Raw genomic sequence first — 15,089 nt, 5'->3', positions numbered from 1 at the left:
TCGCCACCACGAGAGCAAGGCCTGTCTGGGAATGTAGCCAGCCCAAAAGAAGCAAGCTGACATGGAAGGAAAGCAAACCAGGCCTGGATGACATCATGTAAGCCCTGGAACTCCGAAGCCTGCTCTACTGATTAGTTACTTTTTGCTCAACCTGGTCTGGAGAGTTCCGACTGACAGGGTGCCACCAATTTTTAGTGATTTCTCTCCCCTCTAGACCCCTGGAGGCCTGTGCGATTCATGCTATGCAATGAAGAATCAGCCTCGCCCTGTGCTCTCCCATTCCAGCCTCTAAGCTCCTAAGGACACCGTGTTGGCCACATCTTTGGTGTCTCTCAGGGTCCAGCACAATGGGGAGCACACGGTGGGAGATGGATGTGGTGACCTGGAACTCAGGTGTGAGGGAGCTGGGACACAGGCCCAGGATTCCTGAGAGACATCCTCCCCTCCCTGGGCCATGCGAGCCACTTGGAGAACCTGCACCCACTCTCAACGAACTCAGCACTCCCTTCCCCAGGATATGCCTTCCTGCCTTCTCCTCATCCCATCCCTGGGCAGGGGACATGCAACTGTCTACAGGTGCCTAGTACCAGGATGGGAAAGGAAAGCCACCAAAATCTAAGGCTGCCCTCAGAGAAGGGCAAGCATGCAGTCCTCATCTTGATGAGGAAACAGTTTCTGAGGGAATAGTTTTCCCCTCCATTCCAAGCGTTGGACATGAGGCGGCCATAATCAGGGGCTGATGGCTCTTAAAGACTTCCGTCCTCTTGCCGAGGCATCCCTTGGGCACATTTAGCATAACAATAAGCACAAAGGAGCGTCCAACACTTTCTGTAACTGTTGGTAGCAAGTTGATGAATGGCCACCATTCAATGGGCAGTCAACGAGTAGAGATCAACAGGCAAGAGCTAGCATTTCCTGAAGGCTTCCTAGGTGCCAGGCACTGTTCCATTCCTTTGCATGTTTTAATTTATGTAATCTTTGCAACAGTTCTATCAGGAAGATACCATGATTACCACAGTTTCACAGATGAGGACATTGAGGCTTAGAGGGATTGAGTAAGTTGCCAAGGGAACAGAGCAAGCAAACAGGGAAGCCGGATTTGAGCCAAGGCATCAGCTCCAAGGCAACCTCTCAGCCAGTTCAGTGCAAAGCCTCTTGTTTACAGGGACTTTCTAGACAGGCTTGAAGCAGGCCAGTAAGTCAGTGGGCAGGGGAGAGGCAGAATAGTTAAGAGGATCTGGAGGCAATGACTATGCTTCATCCCCCATTTTTTAGTTTGGGAGGGCTTCCAGGAAGAGGTGGGCTTCCAGTTCATGACAGAAGAGGAGGCTGCACAGTGAAGGAGCAGGGACTCCAGGTCTGGCGACAATCAGGTGTGGGCCAGGGTGAGGGTGGCTTGCATCAGGAGAGGGATCTGAGTCAGGCAGTCACATACTTCGTGCTGGGGTCCCTCAAGAGGCACAGCCTGAGGTCCCGGGAAGAAGACCAAGCCTCATTTCAGGTTGCTTGCGGCCAAAGACAGGACCTGTGTACCCAACAACCCCTGGGACCTTTGCAGGAAACAGCAAACACTATTCACTCACTCGAGTTAGATAAACACTGAGTGAAAAGTCACTGGAGCCAAAGGACTGTGCGGGGTCAGCGCTGCCGATACAAGAACCGCGCCCTCCAGCTCGGCTTCCTCAACGGCCTCTCTGCGCTGCAGCCACACTGGCCTCCTTTCAGGTCCTCCACCTCAGGGCTGTAGGTCATGTGCTTCCTTCTTTCTGGAATGTTCTCCCTGACCTACCCACTCACCCTCAGGTTTTACCACAAATGCTATTTCCTCACATCCACCTTCCCTGACCCAGCCAGGCCCCCCATGATGAGCCTCGCAGAACCTCATCTCCCCTCCACAGAGGTGATCATAACCCACAGAACCCAAGGCCACGATCCCTGGCTTTGAACCCTGGCTCTGCCACTCAGCTAAGTCTCTGTCTTTCTGTGCCTCAGTTTCCTCATCTATAAAATGGAGATAACAGCAGTGCCTGCTCATAAAATGTGGTGAGGGTTAAATGAGTTAAGGCACTCAGATCAATGGTGGAGCATGGTTAATGCTATATGCATATTAGTGAATATTATAAATAGGCTTTATCACAACTGTAACTAAACAACTGCTCATGCATTGGTTATTTAGGTCTGTCTCTCCTGCCAGAATATGCACTCCAGTTGGACAGGGACACTGCCTTATTCATCACTGGATCTATAGAGATTTGCTCAGTGCCTCGCTCACAGTCACTGTTGGGTAAATATTTTCTGGCTGCAGGAAAGAGTGAAGGACTAGCCCCCTCGCTGTGGGAGGAAGAGCGTGAGTTGGGAGAGCAGAGCCACCACAGGAAACCAGGGGGCAAAGTGGGGTGGAAGGGAGTGAGCTCTCAGGCTCTCAGGAGCAAAAGCTTCCAATCTGGGCTCTCACCTTGGCCCCTCCCACCCAGGGAAGCCAGCTGGGTCTTCCAGGACCAGGAATCCCCAAAGGAGCTGCTCCCAGAGGGTATATTGCTGGGACTGGAGAGAGGACTGCCCAGAACCACCCCCTCTGATCAGGTGGGGGTGGGTGGCAGCTCCCACCTGCCGAAGATGTCTCTGGAGACCTTCTGCAGGCACTGCCAGGCATCTGCCACCTGCCGGATGGTCTCCTCTCACTGCAGGTCTGGTGGGATGACGGGCAAGGCATAGGTCTGACCTGCCAGGGAATGCTGGGTCCTCGCAGGAGTCATGGTGCCTGTGGGTGGGAGCCAGAGCATCAGAGCCACCCACGCCCACCGGCACCCACTCACCACAGGTAGCATGGTGTTGAGACAGCACAGCCCTCATCCCAACTGTGTGCACAGCTTTGGGGAGGTGGGGAGGGGGATGGGAGACAAAGCATTTGGTGGGAGGCCAGGAGCTCATAGGAGATGGGATTCTGCTGATGCCTGCTGAGTGAATGAGGGAGGGAGGGGGCAGGACAAGGGACTGGGGATTTGGTAGGGACAATGGAGGAGCTCGGAGAAGAGGCAACATTTCTTCAACCCTTATAAGGTGCTGGGTACCTGCCAGGAACCCTGTCCATACACGATCTCAGTTCAGCTCCTCACCTTGGGTACACAAGAAAGGATCCCTGGCTGAAGAGGGAAATAGAGGCTGGAAACAGGGGTACATGGGCAGGGTGGTGGTGGTGAGAGAATTGCCCGAATCAGCTGCCAAATGGTGCCCAGGTTGGAAACGCAAATGTGCACACATGGGTTCTTCCCACTCTAACCCTGAGGAATTCGAGGCCTGCTTCTGACACAGACTGGGCAGTGGCTAGTGACTCTAGGTATACAGTGTCCAGACCCTGCTCACCCAGGCTAGAGCTTAGGGAGCCAGAAGGAAGGAGGTGCATGTGGGGGTGTGGGACAGGAGGGAAAAACACTCCTTGAATTGCAAAGTGAGGGCAGAATCTATTTACATTGGGTTGAATTAACTCCTCCCCTTGATGCCACTAAAGCAGGAATCACACTGCAGATGGCACTGATTTGATTGGCAAGAGACATGCCAGGAAGAATATTAAGGGACCAGGCCCCTATAATTAGGCCTAATCGTAGCCTGTTGTTTGAAAAGGGTATGAAGGACATTCATCAGGCTTGGCACTGTGCCCTAGACCTGCTCTCCTGAGTAGTGGGGCCCTCTATTGCAACAGAGGTGTGGGTGGGCCTGGGAGAGTGTGGCAAGAAATGCTTAGGAGGCTCTACTTGGCCTTAAAGGGCTGTGTGACCTTGGGTAAATTGCCTTCTTTGAATCTCTGGTCCTTTCCATTTCCCATTCTCCAGGCTAAGAACTGCCCTCTGATACACGGTTATTCCCAATAATAATAACCATCCACCCCGTGCAGTGGTCATAAACCAGAGAGAGAAATGTCCACATGAAACTATGTGCTGCATGCTGGCCATCACTCATGGATCATTAATGAAAACTAACTTGGAATCACAATTTTAAGGACAGGATGGCGGGGAGGCATGCTTGTAAACAGAGCCCTTGGCGACTCAATTTATCTGCAACTCATTTTTCATATATGTTAAATGTATCCCTTCAAGATCATTGCAAAAAAAAACTAAGTTAACATAAGAAACAGTGCCTGGTGGCTAGTGAACATTCTACAGGTGTTGGATGCTGTTGTCATCATTGTCATCATTATCAGAATGGACAAGACAGAACCCCACAGTCATTCATTTCAGCTCTCTTTTTGGTGAAGAAATGTGTTGAGCATTTAGCTGGAAACCTGGCACTTAGGCACAAGGTTGGTGTAGAAGGCACCTGCAGACCTGACCCAGGCGCAAGGCTAGGCACCCTTGTCCAGTTCTCTGCTGACTTACAGGCAGTTCTCCCTCACTGCTCCTTACCTCCAGAATAAGGAGACTCCTTCAGCTTTGAAGATGTGGGAAGAGCAGGGGTGAGGGCAAGGAAGAGGGTGTCTGAGCATTGAAAAGGCCGAGAAAAGAGGCTGGAGCCCTGAAGGCAATCAGCACCTGTTCCCAAGAATGCAAGGCTGGGCCTTCTCCCCTCTCAGACACATCCATCATCTGTCAAGATCAGCCACTCAGAGCCCTCAACCTTGCCCCTCCTCCTTCAGACCCCATGGTACACTCACACCAGGGAGGGTGTCACAGTGCAGGGGTTTCATCTCCAGGGCAGCTCATTGCTGGGAAGGCCACAGCACCCAGCTCCCTCTGCTGCCAGATTCCAGGCCCTGTGGACAGCATGTGTCACACAGCAGGTGCACACTGACTGTCATCTCCCTTCCTTAGTCCTGGAGGTGGTCTCTGCTGTGGCTCTGCATGCCACCAATGCTCTCTGACCATCTCTAACGGCAGCCTTTGATCTCAAAAATGCCCCAGCCTCTAAGTAACCCATGGCAGTATGAAGCCAACAATGAGGAATTTCTTCCGACCTCTCCCCTGGAGATGGGGTGGCGGGAGGGCATGCCTGCGACTGAGATAACTCCCAAAGCACAGCGGGGAAGGAAGAGGAGAACAATGAGGAAGAAAGGGAGCTGAGAAGGGAGGGGAAGCAGACAGGAGATGAGGCGGTGCATGGAAGAGAGCCTGGTGCCACCCCCATAGGCTACCCTATCACCTCAGTCCCTCCCAGCATCCAAGGCCCTTCTTCAGGGCTGCTGTGCCTATCACGGCCACTAACCTGGCTGCTCCCTGAGCCTGGCAGCCAAAAATCACACAGAAGAAGTGCAAGAGCCCAGCTCTGCACACCTTCAGCACTCCTGTCACAGCAGCGGGAAAGGGTTCTGGTGTCATGGACCTGGTGCCTTGAGCCAACCTGGGATGGGCAATGTCTGTGGCCACTAAGAAGCTGACCTCAGCGTGGTCCGGCTGGGACTAGAATGGGAGCAGAGACGGGGCTTCTCGAGTCTATCTGTGCGGTGGGAAGGTCTTCCGTGTGTGTGGCTGCAGGTGGATCTAGGAAGGGGGGATAAAGGCCCTGCCTTCAGGGCACCCCAACTCTACTGGGGAGACTCACTCTGACACATGAAGCACACCAGACATCCAAGAGGCACATGAAATGGTGAGACATGACGGGTGAATACAAAAAGCCAGGAACTCCATTCTGGAAAAACAGGACTGATGGCATTGGATCAAGTCTGCAAAATCACAAAGGACAATAAAGAGAACTGACACAGACCTGAAACAGGACCCCAGGCATCCCTTGAAGCTCAAAAGAATGATCTAAGGACAAATAAACGGCAGTTGAGTTTTACACAACGGGCAAAGGCAAGGAGTTCCTTACCGTGGGGATGACACAGGATAAAACATGGCTGAGACCAGGAGAACTCAGATAAACTCGTGGGAGAACCACAATGTGCTGTGGAGGGGAGCAGGCATGCGGGTACACTCCTGACCTCCACAGACGGCCCCTACCACCAGGCCTGATGGAGCTGCCTACCTAGCATGGGTAGGCCTCATTCCTTCAGAGAAATGGAAGAAATTTTAATTTCTTTAAAATAAAATCCTTTAATTTTAAGAGACTTAAAATGAAAACCTTTAAGCCAGCCCTGCCCTTGTGTGTGCTGAGTTCCAGAACCAGGCACTGCCAGTGAGCAGCAGAGGGAATGCACCTGCCTAGGCTGGAGGGGAGCAGGGCCTGGGGGTGTGGGTGGTGTTTGCTATTCTTCCCAGGATCACTGAGCACCTAGGTGAGCTGAGCTACCGGAGTCCTTGGAAAGACCCAGTGCCCTTCTTCTTAGGGTCAAGAAGGAAGGCACAAAGAGGGAGAGAGGCTCAGCAGAAGAGGCCCCGAAGCTCCCAAGGCAGGCTGCTGGATGCTGAGAGATGAGGCCAGGTCAACTGCCCTAGGAGGGGAAGGGGAGGGGAGAGCCCTGGCAAGGAAGCCCCCAAGGCTCCTGACTCCACAGGAATCATCTCCTGAGCCTGGCTGGGGTGGTGTGAGCCTAGTGAACCACACGCGCTCCTTTCTCTGCTACTTCAGCAGGAACTGGCCCCTGTGAACCCTCTTCCCACATTACCCGGCTCTCACACTGTGACTAAAGAGACCAGCCACCACATGGTCCCGGTTACAGGGGCAGCTGGGGCCTTGCCATCTGGCAGGACCTGCTGCCACTGGCGCTCGCTGTCTGTGAGCACAGGGTCTGGTGGGCAGGAGGTGACTGGAGGGCATGTCTTCCCAAAGGAGAGCTCGCCAGGCCACTCCTCAGAGGCCCCAGCCCACACCACCAGCTGCCTCTGCTCCTCCCAACTGTGCACCTCGTGCCATCGAGGGAGGGCTGGGACCCAGCTCCAGGGCTGCGGCTGGCAGAGAAGGACCTGGCCTCCTGCCCACTGGGACAGAGAGGTAGCGGGTGGGAATTCTACCTTCCTCACCTCCCGAGATGTCCACAGGCTTTGGGGAAATGGTTGAGGGGCTTTGGAAGTTCAGGGAAAGAAAAGGAGGCCCAGGAAGAGGATGAGGCCAGCCTGGACTTGCTCATCCACAGGGACCAGGGTCCATGTGGCTGACAGTCTCTTGGGGAGGGGACAGGACTCTGGGTCAAGAAGGCTAAGTCATAGACATAGTCATCTCCCTGCCTCTGTGCAGACTACTGGGGTCAAAAACAGCATCATGTAAGCCCCCTCCACCTTGGAGTGCACTGTTTGGGGCAAGGTGCCCCCAGACAGGCCCTGTTGCTAACACATACACCCAGCAGTTCCAATGGACAAGCTGTAAGGACAGCCTCGCCCCAGGTGCCAGGCACCAGAGAACTTACGACTGACAGCCAAGGCCGGCTGGTAAGCCCTTGGTTCCCAGCAAGAGAGCCTGTGAGCACAGTGGAGCCTTAGGACAGCATGATCAGAGCTGGCTTCTCAAAGGCGGTGCCCTTGAGCTCAGTCACCTCTCGCCCCTCTGCCGCCCATTGCTGGCACCTGGCTTGGGCTCTCCGTCTGCCCAACAGCTCATTTCAGAGGAAACAGGAAACCAACGGGGCCTTCGCTGCCCTCCTCAGCCAAACCCATGCAAGGCCAGCCCATGGAAAGGGAGTCAGAGAGGGTGAGAGTGGAGGGGCAGAGGCCTGGCTGCTTCTCCTGCTGTGATCTGGGCACACACTAAGCTGCTTAGCCAACAGCTCTATCTCCTGGGCTCAGGGCTCAGCCATGTGAGGAGGAAGGGATCAGTGCAGCCCTGAGGAAGAGTGAGGGCCTCAAGTCAGCCAGAGCTGGTGCCCCACAAACTGCTGTGGAACGCGAGCAACTTACTTAACTACTCTGAGCCCCCTTATGTGCAAAATAGGAACAACAAACAGGAGCCCCCACCTCCTGGGGTTGTATCGGAAATTCAGTGAGGTGGTAAAGCACCCCGCTCCACGCCTGGCCTATGAGAGATGCTCCACAAACAGTAGCTGTGATGGCAGTGGGGTCACCACCACATGATGGCTGAGCCCAGCAGACAATAAGACATGGAAATCAACCACTGTGCAGCCACTCGCAACAAGGAAGAAGGTGGAAAAGCTCATGAGAAACAAACATCCTTATGACAGGCTTGCAGGGACGCCTCTGTATTCAGTTATTTTTTTCTGCTTTGGTTTTTGTGTTTGTTTGTTTGTTTGATTTCCTGAGATGGAGTTTTGCTCTTGTTGTCCAGCTGGAGTGCAGTGGCACAGTCTCGGCTCACCACAACCTCCGCCTCCCAGGTTCAAGCGATTATCCTGCCTCAGCCTCCCAAGTAGCTGGGATTACAGGCATGGACCACCATGCCCGGCTAATTTTGTATTTTTAGTAGATATGGGGTTTCTCCATGTTGGTCAGGCTGGTCTCGAACTCCCGACCTCAGGTTATCCACCCGCCTCAGCCTCCCAAAGTGCTGGGATTACAGGTGTGAGCCACCATGCCCGGCCTCTGCTTTGGTTTTTAAGACTCAACAATGATAGCCTCCTTCATTCCCCCAAATATACCACCCACACCCCAGCTTTCTCAGGCTGATTCAGAGGCTGTGCTACGAGGCCTCTGGGGACCCAATTCTCCACAGAACTCCTGGCTGAATACCCTGCCTCAGAGTCCCTCTAGGACAGGCCCACACTTCACTTCTGCGCAATTGGGAATGTGTGTGAGGTACGGGTGCGGCCGCCACAGAAGGAAGGGCCCCGGGCCTGGGTCAAGCCCAGCGACTACTGGAGCCCCTTGTTCGTCTGTTACATCCTCTGCTGGCAGGCAAAGGGGAAAGAAAACTTCTGGCCATCGGGGCACCCAGATTCTACTCTGGGCTCTTTCCAGAACTGGCCATGGGAGCTTGGGCAGGCTGTGTCGCATGACTAGGCTGTTGCTCCTTATCTGCAGAATGGGAGCCGTGCTCACTGGTGGATGGAGGAGGGGACAGGGGACAGACTGGGTGGCATCCCAGGGCTCCAGGCATTGGACAGAAGGCATGTCCAGGGCCTGGGCCATGCCCAAAACAACCTAGAGCAGGGCAAGTGGCAGAGCCCCTCCCAGGCTGCTGGCAAGGGCCCCCTGGCCCTAAAACAGCCCATCCTCATCCCACCCCGGCTAGTGACTTTGAAAGAGCAGCTTCTAGATGCTCAGCCAACTACACACAAAGGCTTCTCCCTACTGGGAACAAAGTAAGAATAACGCCACCCTCATGGGACCAAGGAAGCTCTGAGAGGGGATCCATGAAGCCAGCCTCGGGAACCAGAGGAGGCAGGGGGGCGGCAAGAGGGCTGGGCAGCAGAATGTTGGCTCGCCTGATTAGCTGACCCCACCCAGAAGAAGACGGAGGATTCTAGTTCTTTAAGGGAATTGGCAGACTTCTTCTCTAGGAGCCCCCTACCTCCTGGGCCCCAACTCTGAAGCAGCTGCCTGGCAGAGACAGTGAGGAGGGTGCAGGGAGAGGACTTTGCCCTCCACTGCTCTCCAGCCAGGACACGGCCCCGGCTGGCAGCCTTTCATTCTATACTGAGCCAAGAGACACACACCAGAGCCCCAGGCTGGCCATGCCCCACCGCCTCTCCAGCCCCACTGGGCACACTGGCAAGGCTGGGGCCTCTGCCCACAGTCAGGGCCTATCGTGGCCTGGAGCCCACACCTACCACACTGACTACAGCGGGACTGAGGGCACTCATGGTATCTCATGGAAAAAAACCTGAGGCCCAGGAGGAAAATGTTTGTTTAAAATTTTGCACGCCATTTCTCCAGGGCCACTAAGCCAGGTCCACTTACTTTGATTACTCTTTAGTGCTCTCCTTCCAGCCATATGAGGAAAACATATATGTTTTCAAAACTTAGGAAAATACTGTATTCTATTTTTCCTCACTTGAAATTACATGGACACACCTGAAACTGTATGTGTTTTTTAAAACTCCAAGAACTGTACACCAAAAAGAGCAAACTTAAAGCTGGGAGTTGTGGCTCACGCCTATAATCCCAGCACTTTGGGAGGCTGAGGTGGGTGAGTCGCTTAAGCCCAGGAGTCTGAGACAAGTCTGGACAACATGGGGAAACCTGTCTCTACAAAAAACACAAAAATTAGCTAGGCATGTTGGTGCGCACCTGTAATCCCAGCTACTGGGGAGGCTGAGGCTTGAGTCCAGGAGATTGAGGCTACAGTGAGCTGAGATGGTGCCACTGCACCTCCAGCCCGGGCAACAGAGCCAGACCCTGTCTCAAAAAATAAATTAATAAATAAATAAAAAGAGAAAACTTTAAGGCATGTATGTTGGTAATACAATACATAATTATACATATATACATAGTATGTAAACTTCACAGTGCATTGAGAACATTTTCCCTGTGTCATTTAATAGTTTCCCAAACCCACTCATCCATGCACATACCATACTTTATTTAAAATGTTCCCCTAATGGGCCAGGTGCAATGGCTCATGCCTGTAATCCCAGCACTTTGGGAGGCCAAGGTGGGTGGATCACATGGTCAGGAGTTCAAGACTAGCCTGGCCAACATGGTGAAACCCCATGCCTACTAAAAATACAAAAATTAGCTGGGCATGCTGGCATGCACGTGTAATCCTAGCTACTCAAGAGGCTGAGGCAGGAGAATTGCTTGAACCTGGGAGGCAGAGGTTGCAGTGAGCTGAGATCACACAATTGCATGTTAACCTGGCAACATAGTGAGACTCTGTCCCAAAAAATAAAAAGTAAATAAATAAAATGTTCCCATAATGTAAGAAATTTAAATTGTTTTTGATTTTCCTTTATTATAAATTGCTCTTTAATGAGCACTCTAACACATAAGATATTTGATAGCTTTTCTTATTATTTTCTTAATATGGAGTTTTAGAAGTGCAGTTACTGGTCCAAAGATATGCCTTTAGTACCCTTAGCCTTAGTTCTTAAGGCTTTTAGTACCCTTTGCAAAGAGGCTTTTCTCAAAGGTTTTGACACGCTATACTCCACCAGTGCTGGAGTAGAGGGCTGCATCATGTTAGCAGTTATCAGCTTAAAAATCTGTGCACATTTGGAAGGCAAGATGGCATGCACCTGTAGTCCCAGCTACTAGGGAGGCTGAGGCAGAAGAATCACTTGAGGCCAGAAATTTGAGCCTGCAGTAGCTATGATTGCACCACTGCACTCCAGCCTGAGCAACAAGGTGAGATCCTATCTCTATGAAAGAAAGAATAATAATAAAGAAAAAAGAAAGGCAAAAAGTAGTATACTATTATTGCCATAATTTGGATTTCTTTGATTACTAGTGATGTTCTGCATTCCTTCTCATGTTTATTGATTGCTAGTATTTCATGTACAAACCTAGTTACAGCAACAACCAGCAAGCCACAACTCTCAAACATCCTTGCCATCTTAGTGCCATTGCTGTAATATATAAAACACACATTAAATCACAGCAGTTAATATTGTGCTCGTGGTTAATACCACAGTGCAGTAGAGACAGGCTGACATAGCGTGAGAAGCAGAGGTTCCAAGCCAGACAGCCCTGGGTTTAAATGTCTCCTCCCTCATGGACCAGCCATGTGACCTTGGCAAAGTAACTTAACCGCTCTTACCTTGGGTGTCATCTGCCGTGGAGCTATAAAATGAAACAGTCATCACTTCCTTCCAGGGCCCCATGAGAATCAGGTAAGGATGACACAGGGGAGGCAGGTACACACGGCCACACACCTGAGGGGACTCAGCAGGGGGCAGTAATGACCACAGGGGACACTACTAAAGGGCCGAGTATGCAGAGCTCCCATCCCGGAGAGAAGGAGGGAAGAGGATGATGCCAGTGATACTGGGCTGTATTGTTAGGTCACTAAAGTCCAGTGTGGCATCCAAAAGTGTGCCTGTCAGACCGAGTCTTCCCGTCGAGTACACTTTACAGATGGCCTCATCCTCTGAGGGCTGACCGTGGGAAGACAAGGAACCGGACCCAAAGATCCTGGCTTTTCCTCCCCAGGAGACCAGGGATAAGCTCAGCATCCCCATACGCTGAAGGCAGCAGGAAGCTGGCTGTCTAACACCTCTCTTGCTTTGTAAGAGGGTCCCTCCTAATGCAGAGCTGGGGAAAGGAGAGACGCTGGGAGGGGCTGGCATGCCGCACCAGGGGAAAGGCTGGTGCCGTCAGCGGTGGCTGGCTCTGCCTGCAGCTACGGGACTGAGAGAAGAAAGTCATTCAGAGAAATCCCAAGACACGGAGAGCAGCATCGTGGCTTAGATCCCTCTTGCCTCCCTCCTCCGAGGGCTGGCAGTGGGGAGTGTATATACCTCCGAAAATGAGAGCTGGCTAATAGCAGGAAGCCCAGGGCCTCTGCACCTACTTACCTCCCACCAGAAGAAAGCACCATTCCTCAGCACCACCCCCATCAACTCAGGCCCAGGAACAGGTGAATCCACCCAGCCAGACACAAGCAGGCGGGGAAAGATGCAGGGAGATACCCCACCTGCCTATCTCCTTAAATCTGCTTTAAAATCTTCCAGGAGGCTGGCAGATCACTGGAGCTCAGGAGTTCCAGACCAGTCCTGCCAACATGGTGAAACCCATCTCTACTAAAAATACAAAACTTAGTCAGGTGCGGTGTCACGCCCGTAATCCCAGCTACTTGGGAGGCTGAGACACGAGAATCACTTAAACCCAGGAGATGGAAGTTGCAGTGAGCTGAGATCGCACTACTGCACTCCAAACTGGGAAACAGAATGAGACCTCAGCTCAAATAAATAAAATGCTCCAGGAGGGAAAAAAAAAAAGGAGTGAGAGTAGATGGAATAAAGTCACAGTAGAATGTGGCATCAGGTGAGGGTGACATAAGGGTTCACTACATTATTCACCATATTTTTGTGCATGTTTAAAAATTCCCACAATATATAAAAGCTAAGAGGAAAAAGGCAAGTAATAGAAACAGGGGGACTACATAAGGTCATGATGCCTGTCCCTCTTTGTCAAACTTCTCTGTACCTCTCATCTTGGAGATGCCCTCCCTGTTCCTGCCCTACAGCCAGCATTCTTTTGCCTTTATTCCATTTCAAAATTTCCACATCCCTGGCTGTTTTCCTTACCCCCACTCAGCTCCTTGCTTATCGCCTTCTTCTTCACCCTCCTTGTCAAGACCCTGTCAGAAGCTCTGATAACCCTCCAAGAAGACCAAGTCCAAGAGAGCAGACCAGGAACCAGGACTCCTGGGTTTCAGCCCCAGCAACGCCACTGTCTGCACCTATGCGACTAACCCCTACCCAGTTCACATCACATGAAAGCCCAGCAGAGCCCCCAAAGAGATGTTCAGAAGTCACTGCTGCTGCTACTTCTACAAGGCAAACAAAGGAGAGCCCCCATCCCTCGGAACCTGTTTGCTGGGATCCACCTCAGGCAGCAGAACGGGGACATGGACCAGGCTGCCTGGCAGGGCACCACGGAGGGCTGGGGAAATGGGAATATAGATGCCATGATGATCATATTAATGAGGGTAAAAATTAGGACCAACAGGGGATGTCCCCTCTGCACATGTGTACAAGTGTGTGCCTTTCACAGACAATAGAGGCTGAAGTCAGGGAGGCGGCATGCACAGGCAGGCCTGGCTCAGACAGGGGCCACGTCCCAGTCAGACAGTCTCCTGCCACGCGTTCCCAGCAAGGATGTGAAAACAGCCCTGCCACTCGCTTTCCACCCACACCCCTCCATGCCTTGCCTTTCTCCCTCTTTTTCATGAGGGAGGAGAGTGTGCTCACCCTCTTCTCTCCCAGGATGACAGTCAGGCCGGGAAAACAGAAGGCAGGATCAAGGGACAAATCAGGGTGCCCTCAGGTCTAATGCCAGCCATGTCCTGCCATACTGGGTGCCTGCGGAACCCGCCTACCCCTCTCCAGGCTGAGAAGATGGCCACCTGGCCTCCTTTGGGAGGTCATTCCTTTGGGGTGGTCATGATTTGGAGGAAACCAGAGAGAACCTGAAGTGAGGAAACAGCTTGGGGATGAAGGTGCTGTACAGACACCGGGCCAGTCCCACCAGCTACTCATGTTTACTATGCACAGCCAGCACACCCATGGGCGAAAGGCCTTCGGTGCCCCCTGCTCCTAAGAGCTAAGCACTAAATAGTGCGTCCGCTGCTGCTCCCTGCTAACTCTCCCAATGGAACCTCACGCTGCCCTACTAGGGACTGGGATTTGAAGAGGTAACCTTTACCTCCATTGTTGAGTGAGGAAATGAGGGCAAGGGATTTTACCCTAAAATAGGGAATATAGACTAGTTGGCCTTGGGATTTAAACCCAGGAGTCCCGACTCCCAGCCAGGGCTCTCCCCATGAGACATGGGAGAGTTGGCCAAGCTTTCTGGGGAATAGCACCATCTGGGGTTCGGTTTTCCTAGCTAGCCAAGGAGAAGGAGCCGGCCCTGACAAACTCAATGACATTCACAAAGGGCATCGTGGGAACAAATAAAAGCCACAAACCACAATTCAACACAAAGCAGGCTGGATCCTGGCAGCTGCAGACTGATCAGCCCAATATGTCCCGGGGGTGGGGCAGGAGAGGACTCTGAGATGCCCAGGAAGGACATTTGTCATGCCAGCCAGACCAAGGCTGCCCCGCAGAGTGAGGGCAACAAAGGATGCAGATCCAGGACCAGGATCACAGGCTTAGCTCAGCTGCTTCTAACCAGGAGCCTTGGACAGATCACTTGGCCTCTCTGACTCTCAGTTTTTCTACCTATAGAGTGGGGATAATGCATCTTCTTTACAGGAACAATAGAAGTGCTTTGTAAACCGTAAACAGCATAGGAAAATGAAGGAATATCCTAGTCCTCTTGAGGATTAGAGGGGGAGGGAAGAGGAGGGAAGGAAGAGAAAAAGGTAGGGAAGGATCCACAATGAGGCTGAGATTTTGAAACCCAACCTGCTGGCTTTATAGGCAAGCTTTTCATCATCACTGGAAACTCAAACCTGCAGCAATTATATGCTGAGGTCATAAACGTGATTAAAAAGGCTGTTTGCAAAGTTGATTCCAGGGAAATGAGCTGCAGATGGCGGTGGCATCAATGTCCTTTTGCAGCAGGCAGCAGCTGGCTGTGTGGACTCAGGGACAGCTGGAGGGAGTTGTGCTAATGCCCACCCCCAGCTTTGGAAGGCGGGGGCAAGCTGACTGCCCTCTCTGT

The 15,089-nt window shown here is 52.4% G+C and overlaps 1 pseudogene; it reads right to left on the bottom strand.

The window, feature by feature from the left end:
* Nucleotides 1–2,168: 2,168 nt before the first annotated feature.
* LOC103785272 (uncharacterized) lies at nucleotides 2,169–2,853 on the bottom strand (annotated as a pseudogene).
* Nucleotides 2,854–15,089: the final 12,236 nt, after the last annotated feature.

This window comes from Pan paniscus, chromosome 10 (assembly GCF_029289425.2).
Source record: "Pan paniscus chromosome 10, NHGRI_mPanPan1-v2.0_pri, whole genome shotgun sequence".
Taxonomy (NCBI): Eukaryota; Metazoa; Chordata; class Mammalia; order Primates; family Hominidae; genus Pan; species Pan paniscus.
Note: the sequence above shows the minus strand (reverse complement) of the source record. Positions and strands in the feature narration are given on the sequence as shown.